Here is an 8088-nt window from a genome sequence, read left to right as displayed (position 1 = left end):
TCCAGAAGCGTACAGAAGTGTTAGGGTCAGTCCAGGTCTCATCACCACTGACGCTTTTGAAGTGGGGAAGACTTTAAAGAAGGGCTTTGAAGTGCACTGTGATCATTTCATCCTGCCATAGCTTCATACTATCTACAGGAGGTTAAGTAGTTTGTTGTGTGGGTGCAGGATGCAGCCTATTCAGGTGTAAGTGTGACACTGTGCTCAAATCTTCCCTTTCATCCTGCCCTGGATTGCCCATCAGAATGTGGATGGCCCATCAATCACACCCTTGGTGTGGGGCTGTCTAGACGGAATACACAAGGCCCAGCTGTCACTCACCCCAGATGTGTATTGAAGACAAGCAGCAGGCACACAGGGCTAAGAGTGGCATTTTTTAAATTGTTATGATAAATTCGACTGTGCTATTAAAAAGGATTTATCATTAAATATGATTAGGTACCAAACATGAAAGCTCTACCTCCTTCCAATTGGGAATTAGACTTATTAGATGTTAACAAGGAATCCCCAGCTTTAAACTATGGGAGGGGTAGGCCTCACTTTAGTAAAAAATGAACTTGGGAGTTTTTCACTATCAGGACATGTAAAACTTAAAAGTACATGACCTACCTTTTAACTATACAACACCCTGCCCTATGGGCTACCTAGGGCCTGTCTTAGGGTGAGATATGTAACAAGAGGGGAGTTTAAGGCCTAGCAAGGGGTCTTAAATGCCAAGTCTACATGGCAGTGTAAACTGCCCACACAGGCTCTGCATTGGCAAGCCCAAGACATGTTTTAAACGGCTACTTAAAAGGGTGGTACAATCAGTGCTGCAGGCCCACTAGTAGTATTATATTTACATGACCTCGGCACAGGTAGTGCTCTTTACTAGGATATATAAGTAAATTAAATATGCCAAGTGTGGTTAAGCTGTGGGGGACAGCATATGCCCTTTAGCACTGGTTAGCAGTGATTAAGTTCTAAGAGTCCTGAAACTAATGAGACAAAATCAAGAAAATTGGAGTTAAGCAGGAAAAATGTTTTAGGGAAGACCACCTTAAGGCTGACAGTTCAAATACTTCATATTTAAAAACGATATGGAGAATTCTGATTTCACCTTGAGCTGGCAGACTATATGCTGCCTAGCACAAATGCAGCCCCCCTTGCACTAAAGAATAATGGTGCCTGAATTACAGGCATGACTTTTTTGTGCAGGAATACAACATTCGAATTTGCTCAAAAGGTGCTAATAGTCAAGGAAGAGATAGGGTGTCAAACTGGCACTCAACCTTACGGGATAGGGAACAGGAGTTCATAGTCCATAGCAGCACACCATAATCATAAATACCAATAGGGGTTCTTGTCAAGGGCATTCTTCTTACCCCACCTGTGTCCTTGCAACTGCCTTAGCAAGGGTTTGAAAAATGTCCAGGAACTGTGCCAATCTAATGTTCAGCTTTGTGTTTGTCAATAATCCTTTGAGTTCCTCAGGAGCAGAATCCTCAAGAGGCCCACCTTCTGGCAGCTCCGACTCTGGCTTTTACAACAACAGAGGTACAGAATGGCCAGATGAGGAGAAGAGAATTTAGGGAGGGTACTGCGGGGAGGGAGACCTGCAGAGAGACAACCAATACTTTGAACAGGAATTTCAACTCCAACACATGTACATATGGTTATTGTTAAAACATAATTTAGATGAAAAGATTCTCAGATTTACCTGTGAATAAAAGTAAGAATTGTCGTGAAGAGTGCTATCTTGACCTTTTCTGTTTGTCTCCTTTCTTATAGTCTTTGGTTAACAGAGGGTCTCAAAATAGCTCTTGTCACCTTGGAATGCAAACTCAATTTACAGCATTGGCTTTACTCCTCTAGGAAGGAACATGTGCAATTGTTTTTATATATTTATATATTTGTAGCACTTTGCAAATATAGTATCTCTTCCTTTATTTCCAATGTCACTAATTATCTCCTTATGAAATGTTGCAGGGTTAATTGTCATTTACCTGAAAGTTATTCTTTCTGTGAATTAAAGTTTCCTGCCAAAGCTACAGGTCTCATGGCAATGTTCAAAGCTGGGTTTGAGGCGCCCAAAACATCATGTTCATTTGTACAGTCTGCGCATGAAAAAGGCGGGTCAAGTACTCAGTTTTCCTCCCGCTAACAACTGAAGCCTGGGAACTCCACGCACTGCTGAGTCAAATGGTGTTTGTAACTCAGAAGCACGCGGGAGTAAAACAACAACAAAGAGACAGAGAAAGAGTATATTACCTGCTCTGAGCTCCAACGAAGATTACTGACAGGATTACCTGCGGGTGTGACTCGGCTCCAACGCGATCAAGAATGAAGCTGCCAGCACTGCTCTCTCTGGATCAGGACTCGGAATAATCCGCGTCTGGTGGATAGGCGTGGCTCCTTTTATGGACGCACAACGCTCCTACGGAGGACGCGGGTGTGTATTTTGCGGGTGTGCTTTCTCAGCAACTTTGAAGGATAACTCGAGCTGGAAAGAAAACTCGAGCATAAAGAAATTAGAGCGTTAATAACAAAAGGGCAAAACAATATAAAGGGCATGGTTAAACACATGGGTAAACAGTGTAATAGTTTAGCACATATGATCATGAATTAGTCTGCAACATAAGTAAAGAATTAGAGATGGTGAGAACACTCTGCAAGATTTATGTGCTTAGTGTTCCTGGTCCTTTCCTTGTCTGTTATGGGTTGCCCATAGAAAGGTACCTTTTCTCCTTTATAGATACCTACCCGAGGTTCATGACAGTGTTCCTTGGATCTAGTGACTCCATATGTGCTGATCTACAAGACCTGATTTTTAGGCTATTAAATTATTTTCTTAGCAAACCTCTTCGCCGTATGGCCAGGGCGGGGCAGATACAGATAACGTGCTGCAAAGTTTCATCTGCGTGGTGATATAGGCATCATTTCTTGTCTTCCCTCTGGCCAGTTTCCCTCTACTTTGGAAGGAAATTTAATGTTGGAAGATCACTGAGTCTTAGTGCCAGTAAACTCTGCTTTATCTTCTGGTGGAAGGTGGCTTCCAGGAGGGGTGACTCATTCGGAGCAGCATTAGATTTCAGGACCATCCATCCGTGTTTTCCCTTAGACACATTTTCTTTGTCATTCATCCAGCTTTGTAGTTTAATAGATTTATTTACTGCTCTTTTAAAAGGCTGACCAAATATACTGGTGTTCCATAGGTCTCACAGCTTGAGCATCTCAATTCTGTTTTCAAGATATTTTTTGTGTTCGTCGTTCCCCTATTGCAGATTCATTCAGACCAGACTAGATTGTCCAGTGTGCCCTTTGCCGCTGACTGCAGTTTATGGCAGTGCTTAATGGACGTCGTGGGTCTGGATAGTGACTGCTTCGTCAATAAAAACTTCAACCTGACATGGGCAGGCGATGCCAATCTAGGTAGCCAGAAAATATTTTGTAAGTTCTTATCATGATTTTGACAAGGAGGCTGAATTTTTCTTAAGTATATGTAGTGTTTTATAGGAATGCTGTAATTTGCAAGAAGTGAATGAAGGTGCCCCAAATTACATTTGATCCTGAGGAATGGCAATCACTGTGTGTCTCAAAAAATACTATCCAATAAAAGATACTAGCCAATAAAAGATGCTAGCCAATACATTTTCTACTGAGTGAGGGAAATCTCTTAGGCAAATATTGTGTGGGAATCCGCTGCACTGCTTGACCATGAAAATGGATATTGTCTGCTATGAGTCAAGGAGTAGAGGTTGTGGTGTAACTGAGTCTTTTTATCTTTCAATTGTCATTATTTTTTTTAATAGAGCATTAGTTCTCAGATATAATACATGAAGAATAATGCCCCCTTCCAATAAAGGTATCAACATTGTGTTGCAGGTTCAGATATTAAAGAACACTTGAATGTGAACTAACCCCGGTGATACCTTTCCTGTATCTTAAGCATATGTATCTTTGAAATTAGTCGACATTGATTATGAAAAACAATAGCAATAAGAGCTCAAACCATTTCCTATTCCATTACATATGTCTTGGACCAACCAGGCCCTTACTTCAGGGTCACCCAAGATTTGTGCACTTGCACCCATTTTTGTTGACTTTTAGGACTCTGCATACTTTACTCCTGCTAATCAGTGGTAAAGTTATTGTGCTATCTCTTCCTAACATGATAAAATTGGCATACACTTAATGGGATTTTTTAATGTATTTCTTTGTCCCTAGTGTATGGTATTACATGTACCTGGGGCCTGTCAATTAATTGTTACTAGTGGCCTGCAGCATTCATTATGCCACCCGCTAATGTAGACCTAACACTCCTGATGGAGAAAGCGACAGCCTAACAAATCCAGCTGCACTGCTGCTTTGTAGACTTCAAAGCGGCCTTCGACCGTGTGCCCAGAGACCTGCTATGGCAGAAACTAGAATCATGGGGCATACCCCCGCCTCTTCTTCAAGCAATAATCCAACTCCATACAAAACCATGAATAAGAATTAAGCTGGGTGATGGCTCCCATGTCTCTAGGAAGATTCGTACGGAAACTGGCATCAAACAAGGTTGTGTATTGCCCCCACTTCTTTTTAATTTGTTCATATCTGACCTTTCCCCAGTACTTGACAGCGTAAACTACCATCCCCCGCAATTAGACGGGACCCGTATCTCCAACCTGCTGTATGCCGATGACTTGGTGCTGTTAAGCCACACAAAAGTGGGTCTCCAGAGGCTACTGGATGAATTGCTACCTTACACAACAAGAACTTGCCTTGAACTGAACCTGTCAAAAGCCAAAACAATATATTTTGGGAAGCAAAAAACGTCAACTGAAAGGTGGCACTTTAACGACACAAAGCTTGAATCAACCCCCAGTTACAAATACTTGGGTATCTTTTTCGAACCAAGCGGTACCTTTACCAAGCATAAAGAAACATTGAAAACCAAAGCCTTGTCGTTAGAAGCGGCTGCTGCAAAATTGGCAAAACAGTTACTAGGTCCCAGTCTAACTCCCATGCTGCAAGTGATGAAGGCTAAGGTAACTAACTGCTTGACGTATGGGCATGAGATCACTAAGGGCACAACTAACGTATTAATTAACAAACTAACAACCAAAGGTTTTAAAAGAGCTTTTCGGTTGTCAAGATCTGCCTCGCCAGCCCAAGTGAGACTTGAACTGGGACTACAAGACCACCATGGAGTGGAGGCAGGCGTATATATTAAACTATAGACTGTGCCATGCCCAGGAGGGTTCCTTGGAGGCCCAACTATGGCAGGAAATACAGAAAAATCAGACAGGCCATAAGCATCAGCAATGCCTGGACCGCAGTTCACAGTTGATAGGAGTAAAAGACCTCTGGGAAACAACCCCCCTTCCACCCGGTGTTAAAGACTGCCATTAAAAAACACTGTCAGATCGTGATCCTTTCACTCAGACAGGGCAACACTGTCAAAGACGAAACACGCTTGGGCAGTAATCTCCAATTTCAAAGTGGGTGCTCAGCCTATCAAGAACATATGCACTTTATTGGAAAAATAAGTTTTTAGCGCAGAGGATGGGTGACTGTCCCTTTCTGAAGAACCTTGCCGAATGGCACCGGCCAGGTAGCAGTACCGAATACAGGTTGTGTGGTTACCATTCTGAAGCAATAGAATACATTGTCTGTGCATGCCCTGCATTGCTCATGGCCAGACGGTCACTGCTGCGAGAACAATACATCATGTTGGGAGTTCGATCTTGCCTCCAAGCAATAATGGCCGCTCTTAACCCCAACAACACCAAGCTAAACATTGGGCTAACGACATTCATCCATGAAGCGTCAAAACAACTGGAAGCCATATCCACATCTAAACCCTCCCCATCTTAGTATGGCGGTCGAGTTAACAGACACAATAATCAAATCGGAGCCCAGACCATCAGAAAACCAGAGCGATGTCTTCCAGCAGAGCATTATTAGCCCATAATGGTCCACCAAATTTGTAGTGATTTTAAATCCACAGTTTTTAAACTTTATTACTGTCATTTTATCGTTCAATTTAGCTATGGTTTAAATTGTAAATGGTTTGCTAAACCAATCAATAAAGAGTTAATAATAATGTAGACCTGTAAAGCGTGTCTCCAGGCCTGCCCTTGCAGCCCGTGTGTGCGGTTTTAAACTGCCCCTTCGACCTGCCAAATTAAACTTTCCGCCAAGCCTAATCCTTCCTTTTTTTCATTATAAATCACCCCTAAGGTAGGCCCTCACAGCTCATAGGGCAGGTACATGTCTGTACCAAGGCTAACTCTTTCATAGACTACACTGGGTTACCTTATTACACTTAAAAAGTGATAAAGCCAGTTTGGGAGCAGATAGCTAAATATTTCTTCTATTCATTTGAATTGTAATTTAAAATCCTCTTTAATAGAAAGTCAGATTTTAAATTACTATTCCAATAAAGGCCACTTTTAGAAAGTTGGCATTATTCTACCTAACCAAAATGTGCCTTTCTACCAGTGTCAAGGGTCACATGACCGTGTAATGACTGTCCTGTGGTCTGATGTGTATTCCTTACAAACGAGACAAAAGTGGAGGCAGTTTGCGGGACAGCACTTTCAAGTTTCCTAGATCCTTGTGCAAACCCAGATTTTTTCTCTGCATTTTGGAATTTCTAGTATTTGGTTATTACATTATGAAAACCGGACTACAAGTCTCAGAATGCAAAGGAGGAGAAACTATTATTGCGCGTAACTGTGAACCTTGAGAGCTCTATTGGCAGCCTCATAGGTGTAACCCAGGCAATTACATGCACACACTCCCTTTCTGGATCCTAAACTTCCGGAGGAGGGCCCAAATTTAAATAATTTTCCTCAAGGGGACTCAGCACAAAAACATTTGCAGACCTCTGTTCCGCTCTGCACTCAAGGAGAATTTGGTCTCAAACAAGGAATCACTATTGCTCTCCAATGGACTAAGAACGTAAATCAGCAGAGAGGGAAAGTCCTACAATGTTTGTAAAAGCCTCCTTTGGTCTTAGTAATTGAGCCAAGGTAACAAGGGGCTTGGCCAGGGGCCCAGCATTCTTCCATGCAGATGGGATGGTGGTACCAAGGCCATGTGCTAAAGTGCTACTGCACACAGCCAATGACGCATGCAGGGTGTTAAGGCCACTTGGAGGCTGTGCACAAGCCTCTGCAAGTGGGTAGGAGACCGGGGAGTAACACAACAGGATGAGTAAATTAATCTTAAATTGAATTTAAAGTGACGTGGGCGCGGGTAGGTGACTGGGATATATGTGAGTCTAAAAGATGTTTTTGTTTTTTAAAACCTTTGGAAAAATAATGCCTTTTTTTCATTGCTGACACTAAGCAGACAGCGATGGCCAATTGAGGGCGTTCTGCACTTCAGTGTTCTGACATGTACATGGCGACATTTCCCGGGCTCGTTCGTTTTCCAGATTTCCCTGCCTGCCTGTAATTCGGAGCGCTGCGCTTTATCATGAAAGGTCCTTCCGAGGAAGAATTTAGCTGCGCGAATTCCTTCATTCACATAAACTCGTGTTCGTTTTTCACAAAATTTGGATTCATATGTGTAAAAACAATGTGGTACTGTGGGTCAGGTTGGACTGGGTTGGTGAGGCCAGTGAGGACTTGTGCAGAGTGGGAGCCTGTACGTGTTGGGGTGTGTGGGTGGGATGGCGTGGGTGCTGCAGCTGGTCGGGTACCAGTCCCTGCTGTGGCAGGACGGAGGCCTGTGAGTGTCAACAGAGGTGGGGACCTGTGAGTGTCAGCTGAGGTGGAGACCTGTGAGGGTCAGCTGAGGTGGGAACCTGGGAGTGTCAGCAGAGGTGGGGACCTGTGAGTGTCAGCTGAGGTGGAGTCCTGTGAGTGTCAGCAGAGGTGGAGACCTGTGAGTGTCAGCAGAGGTGGGGACCTGTGAGTGTCAGCTGAGGTGGGGGCCTGTGAGTGTCAGCTGAGGTGGGGACCTGTGAGTGCCAGCTGAGGTGGAGACCTGTGAGTATGAGCAGAGGTTGAGACCTGTGAGTGTCAGCAGAGGTGGGGACCTGTGAGTGTCAGCTGAGGTGGGGGCCTGTGAGTGTCAGCTGAGGTGGGGATCTGTGAGTGTCAGCAGAGGTGG

The sequence above is a fragment of the Triturus cristatus genome, chromosome 8 (genome assembly GCF_964204655.1).
Source record: "Triturus cristatus chromosome 8, aTriCri1.1, whole genome shotgun sequence".
Taxonomy (NCBI): domain Eukaryota; kingdom Metazoa; phylum Chordata; class Amphibia; order Caudata; family Salamandridae; genus Triturus; species Triturus cristatus.
The sequence above is the reverse complement of the archived record's forward strand: the minus strand, read 5'-3'. Positions refer to the sequence as shown.